Source organism: Leptidea sinapis, chromosome Z (assembly GCF_905404315.1).
Source record: "Leptidea sinapis chromosome Z, ilLepSina1.1, whole genome shotgun sequence".
NCBI classification, from domain to species: Eukaryota; Metazoa; Arthropoda; class Insecta; order Lepidoptera; family Pieridae; genus Leptidea; species Leptidea sinapis.
The window spans coordinates 7,750,917-7,767,418 of NC_066312.1; the positions used below are offsets into that span (position 1 = coordinate 7,750,917).

At 31.4% G+C, this 16,502-nt stretch overlaps 2 long non-coding RNA genes across 2 annotated transcripts; both read right to left on the minus strand.

The window, feature by feature from the left end:
• Positions 1-2,556: 2,556 nt before the first annotated feature.
• LOC126978319 (uncharacterized) lies at positions 2,557-13,262 on the minus strand. The gene is made up of 2 exons (XR_007732603.1): positions 13,041-13,262; positions 2,557-7,714 (listed from the first exon to the last, which is right to left on the minus strand). It is a non-coding gene; the product is annotated as an uncharacterized LOC126978319 (long non-coding RNA).
• An 84-nt stretch (positions 13,263-13,346) lies between these two features.
• On the minus strand, positions 13,347-16,432 carry LOC126978317 (uncharacterized). Its single transcript, XR_007732601.1, has 3 exons — positions 16,284-16,432; positions 14,635-14,945; positions 13,347-13,476 (listed from the first exon to the last, which is right to left on the minus strand). It is a non-coding gene; the product is annotated as an uncharacterized LOC126978317 (long non-coding RNA).
• Positions 16,433-16,502: the final 70 nt, after the last annotated feature.

A 16,502-nucleotide genomic window follows, 5' to 3' on the forward strand; every position in this document is an offset into this window, starting at 1 on the left:
CGGCAGGTGATCTTCTCGTATACCTTACAGATAGATGGGCGGTGGCTATTGAAAGCAAGGGGGAAGGCCTGGTAGTTAGCCTGGAAATAGCGAAGGCCTTTGATCTTGTATGGCACAAGGTGTTTTGAGCTTGTGCAAGTGGACCTCCAGCTTTCTCACTGGGCGCTGCAGGTCGTTGTCGACGGATATTGCTCGAACCCGAAGCCCGTGAATGCTGGAGTGCCCCAAGGCTGTGTGCTATCTCCCACGCTATTTCTTCTGCATATCAATGATATGTTGGACACCTCCAACATATATTGCAATGCAGACGACAGCACTGGTGATGCCGTCTACACGGGCCATGCAGGTCTCTCTCGGGAAATCGTCGACCAGTGCCGGGAGAAATTTGTGTCTTCTATCGAGTCCTCTCTTGAGATGGTCGCGGAATGGGTTAAATTGTCCAATTTAACCCCCAGAAGACTCAAGTTTGCGCGTTTACTACTAAAAAAACCACATTTGTCGTATCACCGCTTTGCGACAACACTTCACTTACTGCCTCGCCTAGTATCAGAATTCTGAGTCTCAATATCTCGAGCAATTGCCAATTCCGCGGCCATCTGGAGAGCAGAGCCAAATTGGCTTCGAAGAAACTGGGCTTTGTAAATAGAGCACGGAAATACTTCAAGCCGGCCCACATTCTAGCGCTGTACAAAGCGCAGGTCGCGCGCACACATGGAGAATTGCTGCTATCTCTGGTCTAGCGCACCCCAATATCAGCTTGATCCATTTGACCGCGTGCAACGTAGAGCAGCTCAAATTGTCGGGGACCCAGTGCTCTGTGAACGGCTGGATCACTTGGCTTTTTTTGCGTAGAGATGTCGCTTCATTGTGTGTCTTCTACCGCATTCTTGCTGCCGAATTGCACCTTCGCACGACACGCCACAAGTTAGGATATCATCCCCACCATCTGGATGTGTGGCGGCCTTCCATAGTGCGGTTTTCAAGGAGCTCTTCAAAAAAAGCGCGTACACCTTCCTTAAAGGCCGCCAACGCACCTGTGATTCCTCTGGTGTTGCAAGAGAATGTGGGCGGCGGTGATCACTTAACAACAGGTGACCCGTACGCTCGTTTATCCTCCTATTCCATAAAAAAACTCCATACACTTGGTGTTAGTAAAATGTTTGTGTACCGGGCTAATAATTAATACATACAATGAGACCTCCTCTGTTTGTGACAGAAAGAGATCTGGCCGTCCACTTAGTGTTCGTACAAAAAAGGTTGTAAAAGCAGTAAGGTAAGTATTTTCAGAAATCCTGTCCGAAAGCAAAGATCTTATCTTGGGAGATGAAGATAGCACCTAGAACCATGTCGCGTATTTTAAAAGATGACTGAGGACTTGCAGCCTATAAGACCAGCCTATGAGACCTACGGGTCGCAGAAAAATATTGTTTACGGATAAAACATTTTTACAATTGAACAACATTTTAACAAACCAAATGACCGTATTTATGCTCAAAGCTCTAAGGAAGCTTCCCAATAAGTCGACTGACTGCAACGTGGGCACTATCCGACTTCAGAGACGGTTTGGTGGGGTATTTATTAGCTATGAAGGAGTGGCTGAGCGATACTTTTGTGAAAAAGGTATCAAAATATCGGCACAAGTGTATCAAGATACCATTCTTGAGAAGGTAGTGAAGCCTCTTAACAACACCATGTTTGATAACCAAGAATAGTCCTTCGAGCAAATATTATAATAAGTTTACGAAGTTTTTCTCCAAAGCTATCCACTTTCTATGACACTATTTTATCTGCATCACAATGACAGACCTTCAGACAACGGAACCATAGAAATCTTAATTCAAAATCATATATTTGTAAATTTTAAATTATTCAAAACCGTGGACTCTCACCTCAATGCCTTCGGTTCTATTTTCTCCCACCACTCACTAGTGTGTATTCGGTTTCAAATTCTTTTGCACGTCTATTTGATGGTTTTTAAGGTTAGCAATGTAATTCCTCTCCTACTGCTCTTGTAATTCATCTGATGTTTTAAGAGGATTTGGGGTCGCGGTGATCACATCAGGTGACCCCTATATAATATCCTTATTTATCATATAATTTTTATGAGGAAGTAAAATTCACTCTTCAAGTTATAAATCAAGTACACCCACGATTGCCATCGAGTATGCACTTGTTATTTGCCTTGTGGGGAAGATTACATCATCATCAGCCGGAAGACGTCCACTGCTGGATAAAGGCCTCCCCCAAAGATTTCCACAACGATCGGTCCTGCGCTGCCCTCATGCAACGTATTCCGGCGATCTTACCCATATCGTCGGTCCATCTTGTGCAACATCCTACCAACACTGCGTCTTCCGGTACGTGTTCGCCATTCGAGGACTTTACTGCCCCAACAGCCATCTGTCCGTCGAATTATGTGCCGTGTCCACTGCCACTTCAGTTTCGCAATCACTTGCGCTATGTCGGTGACTTTGGTTTGGCTTTGAAGAGTACATACATGGGCGGCTTAAATTAAATATTGATATTAAAATAAATCGGGAAAGTAAACAAATTACATTTTCATATTTAGACACTTTATTTTATCGGGCTACTGATACTAATGACAATGGATTCCGTAACTAAATTTTAGACACATAGATTATACAATAAACTTATGGTAAGTGGTTGGCAAGTAATTCATATCAAATTTAAATTCAAAAACACTTTATTCACGTAGGTCACGGAAATGACACTTACGAATGTCAAAAAATAAAATAAAAATATTGTTTCTTATTGAATTTACCGCTACTTCGTAAAGGGTTGAGCTAATGAGAAGAAGTAGCAAGAAACTCATTGCCACTCTTTTAAATCAAGATTTACATTTTCATTGTTTTTCTGATATCTTTATTTGACTTACACGAGTAAGTCAAATAAAGATATCAGAAAATATATATAACTTGGTAATTTCCATATATGTTTCTTAACAATGAAACAGGTAAGTACATAATACAACTACAAAATTATTATTATCATATGGCCTAGGTTAATAGATTAGTAATTAGTAGATTACATTTAGCATTATGTCACATGAATTAAAATCTATCGGAATGATTTACATAAGACAAGGGAGAAAAAAACATAAATTACAAGACAGATATGCATCATTGAAGTTTTTTCACGTTTACATCTTAATATATATATAAATTACGTGACACGTTGTTTGTCCGCGATGAACTCCTAGACTAATGAACGGATTTTCATGGGGATTACTTCATGGAGTGAAGTTTAGTCCAACTTGAGAGATAGGATAGTTTTTATTTCGATTTGGGACCTATCATTATTTTTATTTTCAATATTTGTTTTGTTTGGACATATTTTCTATGAGAGAATTTATTGACGCACGGTGTGACAGTTCTGCCGTGAAACAATTTCATTATAACAACAGGGAGCATATTTTACGAAAATATTCTTGAACAAAAAAACAATTCATAAAAAAACAGTATTTTATTTATTATGTACAGAACAACGTCTGTCGAGCCAGCTAGTAAATTAGTAATTCTTATGTTACCATACATTAATCCATCCATACTAAAGTTTTACTTATTTGAAGGTACAATGTCGTCTTTATTATTGGAATGGAAGTAAATAAATTGTTTTATATTAATGATTATTAACATAATAGCTTAAATATAGCATGGAATAATAAATGAATATTATGGGCTTATTCCTTAAATCCTATTAATAAAATTCTTAATATTAAACCTTACTGTCTTAAAATTGATAAAGCAATATATATTTTTACTAGTGAAATAATATAAATTTGAAAAATCGGTCCAGACATTAGGAGGAGTTCACTAATATACACATAAGCAGGAGAATTATATTATGTGCACGGAATTGAGAATCTAAACCATTCTCGAATCCACTAAAGGCACACCAATCTCAAATTCACTGGAACACAAAAAAATCATCAAAATCGGTCCAGCCGTTTAGGAGGCAAATGTGCTTCTAAACCATCCTCGAATCCACTGGAAGAGACACAGAAAGTTTCAGTGAAATACACACGCACACAAGAAATATATATATATATATATATGTGTATAAAGATATTTTGTCTGCAATGACATAACATATTCATCACCTGTTTGATAAGCTAACGAATTCTTAGCACATTTATTCGAATTTATTTCTTAATAAATCAAAAAAAGGTTATATATAAAAGTTTTGACGTACGACGTAAGTGTTTAGGGGTGATTTCACTCAAATTGGGTATAAAGAAATTAGGAATAGGATACCCAACATTGATTAAATAATGTGGTTTAACAACAATATTTAAGCTTAAAGTATTCTAACGACTTATTATCTAATATATAAAATTCTCGTGTCGCGGTGTTTGTAGTCAAACTCTTCCGAAACGGCTTGACCAATTCTCATGATACTGTGTGCATATTCGACCGGATATTTATGTATTTTCTTAATAATCACATGAAGACATATTATTTCTACGTGAATTGGCACGACCAACAACACTGTAGGGTAAATCAGAATCATGACGAATTCAAATAGGTTAATCTACATCGTGTTACTATAATAAATAATGCCATAATTGTTATAAATACAATATAATTATAATAACATTAAAAAAAAATAACGTTTATCACAAAAAATAATACGTCATTAGTTTAAGGATTGGTCTCCGCTGCGCTCCAACTAGATACCGTACCTACTACCTAAGAACAATAGCAATTTTATTACGGCAACTTTATATTGTAATGTTTTGGCTATTTGTAAAGATGCTTGTGTACGTGGCATCTCTCAAATTTTGTAACTTAATAAATGAAAATAAATGTAATTAATAACTTAACGTAACTAATTTGAAATTAATAAAATACAAAAAATTTATTGATGATATGGGATAACACCCCGTGTCTTTCTTATTTCTTGTAGTATTATTAATAAAAAGATTTACTACGCAATTAAGTTTCAATTATTAAAAAAAGTTTAACAGAACATGTGGCACGTCAACGTCACAAATTATTGGAGACTGGTTCGAGTACGCCCACTTGGGCGTAGTATTAGCTGTCGCACTTTGCGACTACGCCTGAGTCTCTAGTTGGAGCGGAGACCAATCCATAATCTAAGACGTCAATATAATAATGGTCGCTAAGGTTACCTACAAGAAATAATATTAAAAAGACATTTTAAGAAAATAATTTAGTAAATTAATAATTTTTTGACGATTTACCAATAGTAAATCAGGTTTATGTGACTATGTTTACTAAAATACAATATTTAATGTAGATTTTTATCGTAAATTATTAAGTAATATGCCTTACCCATTACAGTGCAATATAAGACCTAGGGTTACCATTTAGTAATTTGAAAAGTCGTGAAATTTCCATAAAAGTCGAGACGTTTTTCAGGTCTCGTTTAGATTTCGTTTCTCTTAAAGACTAAAAACTTATAGTACATTAGTTAGTAAGTAGTTTTATTACTAAATTTCATCTAATTAAAAATAAAATACGGACATGAAAAGAGACCCAAACTCTGGACTACAGTCTAAAAGACCGGACACATCCGGTTTATCCGGTTGAGTTTAGAGTATTCTGTGCAACTTACAATTATTCAATAAGTAACATGATTATTAATTAACTTTATATTATATACGCATGACAATGTTATCAATTAAGGTTAAGGTACAAATTTTTTTGGTAATTTTCGCACCAACATCAAGAGAGATTCAGCAAACGCCTGAAGACCAGATAAATAATAGAACTGCTAAACAGCTGAGAAAATGAAATCATACAATGCCTAAGTCTAAACTAGAATACGAAATAACTCCAAAGGATATAAGATTATAGAAAAACGGCTCAGAAACGCTAGGAAGAGAAACAATTGGAATTCTAACGAAATATTAAAAGAAAAGCAAGCCAATATTATATCAAAAAAGAGACTTGACTTGACTTGAACAGAAGTACTTACATTGGAAAATAGTTAATAGATATATGGGAGTATTTATAAAAAAAATAAGGAGATAGAATAAGGAACGAACAAGTAGTAAATAAATGTGATAATGTTAAACAAATTAAAAAACACCACAGTAGAAATGTAAGTAGATAGGACGCATGTTAAGAATAAAACGATGAGGTAGAAAAATATGGACTAGAATAAATTGGAAGGAGTAAGAAAAGGCCTTCTCACAGGACGAACAGACATCGATTAACTATTATCACTTAGATATATTACTCGAGTATATGTAAGTGTTTGAAGAAAATACTCATATTAGATATTATATTGGAACACACAATGCTATTAATAATATATTATCTTTAAACGAGCAATGCTTGTATATAAATATATAATCTGAATCTCGGAGCGGCTCCAACGATTTTAATGAAATTTAGTATACAGGTAGTTTAGGTTTTAGTTTGAAAAAATGTAGTTTTATCCGTGTTTTAATGAGAAACTGCTACAATAGCATTAGAATACAAAGGTAAATTTCGCCACTTTATACAAGACTTAAATAGCTCAGATGGGATCATTGGGTGATCCGGAAAGCAGAAGACCCCTCGAATCTAGAGAAGTGCTATTAGTTTTTTTTTTGTTCAAGTTTTGTACCTTCTGAAATATCGTCCAGGTACTAATGATATATATTATATAATTCTTGTGCTAAATATATTTGTCTAGTCGATATACATTGAGTTATGATATAAGTGAAGCTATAATATCGTATATTAATCTAATAATAATAATAATATACGAAAACGTAGATATTATATAGTTTTTAATCACAGAAACCACGATAATACTGCAATCATTTGTTTATATACCTACCTTATTTTAGATTCAATGAGAAATATACACTACACATTTATACAACAGTTCTTTACGTTTACAAGGACACCGAAAGTGATGGTGTTAAACCGTGTTAATTATTTAAAAGATACATTTGATTGCCCTGCGTGTGCACCCGCTCTGAAATTATAGAAGCGACTCTCATCGCTCCCGTAACTTACATAATACTGACACTAGATGCGGAATTGTTTGAACTAACCGGAAGAGAATAGAAATAAAATGGGAATCATTGATACTACATAATCCTTATCTTAGTTTATAGCAATTTAATAATTGTACTAAACATTTAAAATAAATAGAGCATATCAGATATCATAGGGCCAAATCTAACACAAAATTTATATATATAGAAAAATACGTATTCTTATTCAAACTCAAAGGTTTAACTCAAAAATATAAACAAAGGCAGATATCTAAACGATTTAATGCAATTTGATTGGGACACAGGGCGTTGGTTTTGCAACAATAGAAATAATAAACCGATTGTGAATGATTTACCTATCTTAACAGAAGGTGAAACCTACATCATATCAAATAATATCACAACACATTCTAAAAAACAGATATCTATTGATTTAAAAGTTACATTTAAATTGAGAAAACCAATGTTATTTAGGAAACTAATATGAAAATATTTATCTTATAAATCCAAACTATCAAAGTCTTATTCGAAAACATTTAATAAGTATACATCAAATCATTTAATAATAAAATTTAAATGATTTTCTATTATAACAAAATATTACACCTATAAATCGATACTTTCAAAGTTTTATACAACAACATCGATTTAATGAAATATTTTCGCGTCACAAGGTTTTGCCAAAATAATTTTATACTCATCCCAGATTAGAAATAGTACCTTAACCAATTACGGAACCTAAATCGACGAATTATGTAATAATAAATTTAAATGAATTTCTCTTTTATGAAAATACGTGTTCTTTTTAATCTATAATATTTTTTTTAAACATTTAATAAGCACGTGTGTTTCTATGACATATCATCAATTAATTATCAATATCATTACAGCATTGATTTAATGCAATTTATTCGCGTCAAAAGGCGATGGTTTTGCGTTAATAATTTAATTCTAGTCCCAGATTAGAAGAAGTGCCTTAACCAACGCCGGAACCGAAATCATAATGAATTATGTAATAATAAATGAATTTCTATTAGAAGAAAATATTATAATATAAATTCATTTATTATTATTTAATATGAAATAATAATTATGAAAGTATCGATTTATTGGTATACCAATAAATCGATACTTTCAAAGTTTTATTCAAAAATATTTAGTAAGCAAATAGTGTCTCTATGACATATAACTACAACATCGATTTGAAGCAATTTGTTCGCGTCACGAGGCGATGGTTTTGCAATAATAATTATACTCTAATCCCAGATTACAAATACTACCTTAACCAATTACGGAACCTAAATCGACGAATTATGTCGCAAAGGATTTCTATTATATGAAAATACTGATTCATTTAAATATAGGTATACCTTGAAAAAACATTAAGTAAGCAAATAGTGACTCTATCACTTATAATTACAACATCGATTGAATGAAATATTTTCGCGTCATAAGGCGATGGTTTTGCCACAATAATTATATACTAATCCCAGATTGGAAACTACCTTAACCAATTTCGGAACCTACATCGACGAATCATGTAGCAAATAGCTTTTATTATATTAAAAATACTGAGTCTTATAAATATATACCTTGAAAAAACATTCAGTAAGCACATTGTGTTTCTATCACTTATAACTACAACATCGAATTCAAGCAATTTTTTCGCGTCACGAAAAGGAAGAGGAAGATATTATACCTATAAATCGATACTTTCAAGGTTCTATTTAAAAACATTTACTAAGCAAATAGTGTCTCTATGACATATTACTACAAGATCGATGTATGCAATTTTTTCGTGTCACAAGGCGATGGTTTTGCCACAAAAATTATACAATAACCCCAGATTAGAAACAGTATCTAAACCAATTACGGAACCTAAATCAACGAATTATGTCGCTAATAATTTCCTTTATATGAAAATACTGGTTCTAATAAATCTTTACCTTGAAAAAACATTTAGTATGCACATAGTGTTTCTATCACATATAATCAATTAATTATCAATATCTATGTAATAATAAATGAATTTATATTAGAGGAAAATTTTTTACCTATAAATCGATACTTTCAAATTTTTATTAAAAACATGTAGTAAGCAAATAGTGTCTCTATGAAATATTACTACAACATCGATGTATGCAATTTTTTCGTGTCACAAGGCGATGGTTTTGCCACAAAAATTATACAATAACCCCAGATTAGAAACAGTATCTAAACCAATTACGGAACCTAAATCAACGAATTATGTCGCTCATAATTTCCTTTATATGAAAATACTGATTCTAATAAATCTTTACCTTGAAAAAACATTTAGTATGCACATAGTGTTTCTATCACATATAATCAATTAATTATCAATATCTATGTAATAATAAATGAATTTATATTAGAGGAAAATTTTTTACCTATAAATCGATACTTTCAAATTTTTATTAAAAACATTTACTAAGCAAATAGTGTCTCTATGACATATTACTACAACATCGATTAATTGCAATTTTTCGCGTCACAAGGCGATGATTTTGCAACAATAATTATACACTAATCCCAGGTTACAAATACTACCTTAACCAATTACGGAACCTAAATCGACGAATTACGTCGCAAAGAATTTCTATTATATGAAAATAGAGGTTCTTTTAAATCTATACCTTGAAAAAACATTTAGTAAGCAAATAGTGTCTCTATCACATATAACTACAACATCGATTTAATGAAATATTTTCGCGTCATAAGGCGATGGTTTTGCCACAATAATTATATACTAATCCCAGATTAGAAATACTATCTTAACCAACTACGGAACCTACATCGACGAATTATGTAGCAAATAGCTTTTATTATATTAAAACTACTGAGTCTAATAAATATATACCTTGAAAAAACATTTAGTAAGCACATTGTGTTTCTATCACTTATAACTACAACATCGAATTCAAGCAATTTTTTCGCGTCACGAAAAGGAAGAGGAAGATATTATACCTATAAATCGATACTTTCAAGGTTTTATTTAAAAACATTTACTAAGCAAATAGTGTCTCTATGACATATAACTACAACATCGATTTAATGAAATATTTTCGCGTCATAAGGCGATGGTTTTGCCACAATAATTATATACTAATCCCAGATTAGAAATACTATCTTAACCAATTACGGAACCTATATCGACAAATTATGTAGCAAAGAATTTCTATTATAAGAAAATTCTGATTCTAAAAATTCTTAAAGACCTAGAAAAGAAATTTAGTAAGCACACAGTTTCTATCACATATAATTACAAAACATTGATTTAATGCAAATTATTCGCGTCACACGGCGATGGTTTTGCAACAATAACTATACACTAATCCCGGATTAGAAATAGTCCATCTCCTATTCCAGAACCTAATTATGTCGTAAAAAATATAAAAAAAATTAAATTATATGAAAATAACGATTCTTATAAATCGGTACTTTCAAAGTTTTATCCAAAGACATTAGGTAAGAACATAGTGTCTCTATCACATCTCTATCATTACAATATCGATTTAATGCAATTTATTCGCGACACAGGACGCTGAGTTTGTGTTAGTAATTTAATCCTAGTCCCAGATTAGAAGAAGTGCATAAACCATAGCCGGAACCAAAATCATAATGAATCATGTAATAAATTTAAATGAATTTATATTATAGGAAAATTTTAATCCTAAATACCTATAAATCGATACTTTCAAAGTTTTATTAAAAACATGTAGTAAGCAAATAGCGTCTCTATGACATTTTACTACAACATCAATTTAATGCAATTTTTCGCGTCACAAGGCGATGGTTTTGCAACAAAAATTATACACTAATCCCAGATTAGAAATAGTACCTTAACCAATAACGGAACCCACATCGATGAATTATGTAGCAAAGAATTTCTAATATATGAAAATACTGATTCTTATAAATTTTTACCTTGAAAAAACATTTAGTAAGCAGTGTTTCTATCACTTATTCACTACAACATCGATTTGAAGCAATTTATTCGCGTCACAAGGCGATGGTTTTGCCAAAATAATTATATAGTAATCCCAGACTAAAATAATACTATCTAATCCTATTCAGAACCCAAAACACAACTTATTATTTCAGTAAATAAAAATTTTAAATAGTAAAATACGTTTTCTTATTAATAGATGACTTCAAAGTTTTATTCAAAAACATTTTTCAAGCACATAGAGGCAACAACATTGATATTTTGCAATTTATTCGCGTCACAAGGCGATGGTTTTGCAAATGAAATTGATAACCAACTTTTCCTACACTAGCGACATGAGATCAGATATGAAACTAAATAGCAGTCATTGTTTGAGCTAACAAAGAGTAGAACAGTATTTGAATTTAGAAAATGTGATCTCGTGGCATATCATACATTTTAGTACCCTGAAAACAATTTCCATAAAATTCAAAATACGGGGAAATAATCTGTTAAGTAGGAGAGTGACAGTTACACTCATTAAATTTAAGGCAGATTGTTGTTCTATCGTTGTTTAAGACAACATTAGTTTTTGAATTTTGTGAAAATTGTTTGTTAAGAAAGTGCCACAAAGAAAGAGAGGGTACTGACTGACTGTCATACCTTCTTGACCAAGATATAACAGCTGTGGGCGGTGGGTTCGTCACGTCCTACGCCAGTACTTCCGCTTGCGAGGGGTATGACTTAATAGTTTTCTGACTCCTTTCGATACGCTATAGCTTTAAGGGTTAATGTATACACTATAATAAAGTCCTAGCCACTGCTCAGTCATTATGTATAAGTAAATTTAATTTTTTTATTTAAAAAATGGCTATGTTGTAAATCCTACTACTCCACAGCTGAAAATCTAAGTGATCCGATAGCCTGGGACTAACTAGATTATGATTATTTTTATATCAATAGATAGCAATGACAGTACAACATTGTATATTTGATAAAAACAGAGCAAAAAAAAGAAGGCTGAGTTTCTTGGGCGGCTTCTTCTCTCTCAGAGCGCCATTTCCTTCCGAAGCGGTGGCAGTGTCTGGTGTATTAGAAATGACATGAAAAAGTATTCTAATGGAATCAATTTCGAGAAAATAAATTACTTCTATGGCATTATCTTTGCACCCATATTGAATATAGCTGGACAGCCTAGAAAATGTAGCTGTCAAAACGAAAGTAGAAATATTTAGTAACATTTAGTAGCGATTTTACTTGTTTAAAAAAATCGGGTTTTTTTTATTATGTAGTATGTTTTATTCTATATATATATAGATTCTATATGACTAGTAGTATTAGTATATATATATATATATATAAATGAATTGCTGTTCGTTAGTCTCGCTAAAACTCGAGAACGGGTTGACCGATTTGGCTAATTTTGGTCTTGAATTATTTGTGGAAGTCCAGAAAAGGTTTAAAAGGTTTTATATTAGTTTTTATATTATTAAATGAATTTATATAAGAGGAAAATATTATACCTATAAATCGATACTTTCAAAGTTTTATTCAAAAACATTTAGTAAGCACATAATGATCACTACAACATCGATTAAAATTTAAAGGCGATGGTTTTGCCACAATAATTATATACTAATCCCAGATTAGAAATACTACTTTAACCGATAACGGAACCTACATCGACGTATTATGTAGCAAATAGCTTTTATTATATTAAAAATACTGAGTCTTATAAATATATACCTTGAAAAATCATTTAGTAAGCACATAGTGTTTCTATCACTTATTACTACAACATCGAATTCATGTTTCGCGTCACAAGGCGATGGTTTTGCAACAAAAATTATACACTAATCCCAGATTAGAAATAGTACCTTAACCAATAACGGAACCCACATCGACGAATTATGTAGCAAAGAATTTGTTTTATATGAAAATACTGATTCTTTTAAATGTATACCTTGAAAAAACATTTGGTAAGCAAATAGTGTCTCTAACACATATAATTACAACATCGATTTAATGAAATATTTTCGCGTCATAAGGCGATGGTTTTGCCACAATAATTATATACTAATCCCAGATTAGAAATACTATCTTAACCAATAACGGAACCCACATCGACGAATTATGTAGCAAAGAATTTATTTTATATGAAAATACTGATTCTTTTAAATGTATACCTTGAAAAAACATTTGGTAAGCAAATAGTGTCTCTAACACATATAATTACAACATCGATTTAATGAAATATTTTCGCGTCATAAGGCGATGGTTTTGCCACAATAATTATATACTAATCCCAGATTAGAAATACTATCTTAACCAATTACGGAACCTACATCAACGAATTATGTAGCAAAGAATTTCTATTATAAGAAAATCTGATTTTAAAAATTCTTAAGGTCCTAGAAAAGAAATTTAGTAAGCACACAGTTTCTATCACATACAATTACATAACATTGATTTAATGCAATTTATTCGCGTCACACGGCGATGGTTATGCAACAATAACTACACACTAATCCCAGATTAGAAATAGTGCCATCACCTATACCAGAACCTAATTATGTCGTAATAAATATAAAAAAATTTAATTATATGAAAATAACGATTCTTATAAATCGATACTTTCAAAGTTTTATCCAAAAACATTTGGTAAGCACATAGTGTCTCTATCACATATCATTACAATATCGATTTAATGCAATTTATTCGCGACACAAGGCGATGAGTTTGTGTTAGTAATTTATAAGTCCCAGATTAGAAGAAGAGCATAAACCAACGCCGGAACCAAAATCATAATGAATCATGTAATAATAAATTTAAATGAATTTATATTAGAGGAAAATATCATACCTATAAATCGATACTTTCAAAGTTTTATTCAAAAACATTTAGTAAGCACATAATGATCACTACAACATCGATTTAAATTTAAAGGCGATGGTTTTGCCACAGTAATTATATACTAATCCCAGATTAGAAATACTACCTTAACCAATTACGGAACCAACATTGACGAATTATGTAGCAAATAGCTTTTATTATATTAAAAATACTGAGTCTTATAAATATATACCTTGAAAAAACATTTAGTAAGCACATAGTGTTTCTATCACTTATTACTACAACATCGAATTCAAGCAATTTTTTCGCGTCACGAAAAGGAAGAGGTAGATATTATACCTATAAATCGATACTTTCACAGTTTATTTAAAAACATTTACTAAGCAAATAGTGTCTCATTGACATATTACTACAACATCGATGTATGCAATTTTTTCGCGTCACAAGGCGATGGTTTTGCCACAATAATTATACAATAACCCCAGATTAGAAACAGTACCTTAACCAATTACGGAACCTAAATCAACGAATAATGTCGCTAATAATTTCCTTTATATGAAAATACTGATTCTAATAAATCTTTACCTTGAAAAAACATTTAGTAAGCACATAGTGTTTCTATCACATATCATCAATTAATTATCAATATCTATGTAATAATAAATGAATTTATAATAAAGAAAAATTTTATACCTATAAATCGATACTTTCAAAGTTTTATTAAAAACATGTAGTAAGCAAATAGTGTCTCTATGACATATTACTACAACATCGATTTAATGCAATGTTTCGCGTCACATGGCGATGGTTTTGCAACAATAACTATACACTAATCCCAGATTAGAAATAGTGCCATCACCTATACCAGAACCTAATTATGTCGTAATAAATATAAAAAAATTAAATTATATGAAAATAACGATTCTTATAAATCGATACTTTCAAAGTTTTATCCAAAAACATTTGGTTAGCACATAGTGTCTCTATCACATATCATTACAATATCGATTTAATGCAATTTATTCGCGACACAAGGCGATGAGTTTGTGTTAGTAATTTAATCCTAGTCCCAGATTAGAAGAAGAGCATAAACCAACGCCGGAACCAAAATCATAATGAATCATGTAATAATAAATTTAAATGAATTTATATTAGAGGAAAATATTATACCTATAAATCGATACTTTCAAAGTTTTATTCAAAAACATTAGTAAGCACATAATGATCACTACAACATCGATTTAAATTTAAAGGCGATGGTTTTGCCACAGTAATTATATACTAATCCCAGATTAGAAATACTACCTTAACCAATTACGGAACCTACATTGACGAATTATGTAGCAAATAGCTTTTATTATATTAAAAATACTGAGTCTTATAAATATATACCTTGAAAAATCATTTAGTAAGCACATAGTGTTTCTATCACTTATTACTACAACATCGAATTCATGTTTCGCGTCACAAGGCGATGGTTTTGCAACAAAAATTATACACTAATCCCAGATTAGAAATAGTACCTTAACCAATAACGGAACCCACATCGACGAATTATGTAGCAAAGAATTTGTTTTATATGAAAATACTGATTCTTTTAAATGTATACCTTGAAAAAACATTTGGTAAGCAAATAGTGTCTCTAACACATATAATTACAACATCGATTTAATGAAATATTTTCGCGTCATAAGGCGATGGTTTTGCCACAATAATTATATACTAATCCCAGATTAGAAATACTATCTTAACCAATAACGGAACCCACATCGACGAATTATGTAGCAAAGAATTTATTTTATATGAAAATACTGATTCTTTTAAATGTATACCTTGAAAAAACATTTGGTAAGCAAATAGTGTCTCTAACACATATAATTACAACATCGATTTAATGAAATATTTTCGCGTCATAAGGCGATGGTTTTGCCACAATAATTATATACTAATCCCAGATTAGAAATACTATCTTAACCAATTACGGAACCTACATCAACGAATTATGTAGCAAAGAATTTCTATTATAAGAAAATCTGATTTTAAAAATTCTTAAGGTCCTAGAAAAGAAATTTAGTAAGCACACAGTTTCTATCACATACAATTACATAACATTGATTTAATGCAATTTATTCGCGTCACACGGCGATGGTTATGCAACAATAACTACACACTAATCCCAGATTAGAAATAGTGCCATCACCTATACCAGAACCTAATTATGTCGTAATAAATATAAAAAAATTTAATTATATGAAAATAACGATTCTTATAAATCGATACTTTCAAAGTTTTATCCAAAAACATTTGGTAAGCACATAGTGTCTCTATCACATATCATTACAATATCGATTTAATGCAATTTATTCGCGACACAAGGCGATGAGTTTGTGTTAGTAATTTATAAGTCCCAGATTAGAAGAAGAGCATAAACCAACGCCGGAACCAAAATCATAATGAATCATGTAATAATAAATTTAAATGAATTTATATTAGAGGAAAATATCATACCTATAAATCGATACTTTCAAAGTTTTATTCAAAAACATTTAGTAAGCACATAATGATCACTACAACATCGATTTAAATTTAAAGGCGATGGTTTTGCCACAGTAATTATATACTAATCCCAGATTAGAAATACTACCTTAACCAATTACGGAACCAACATTGACGAATTATGTAGCAAATAGCTTTTATTATATTAAAAATACTGAGTCTTATAAATAT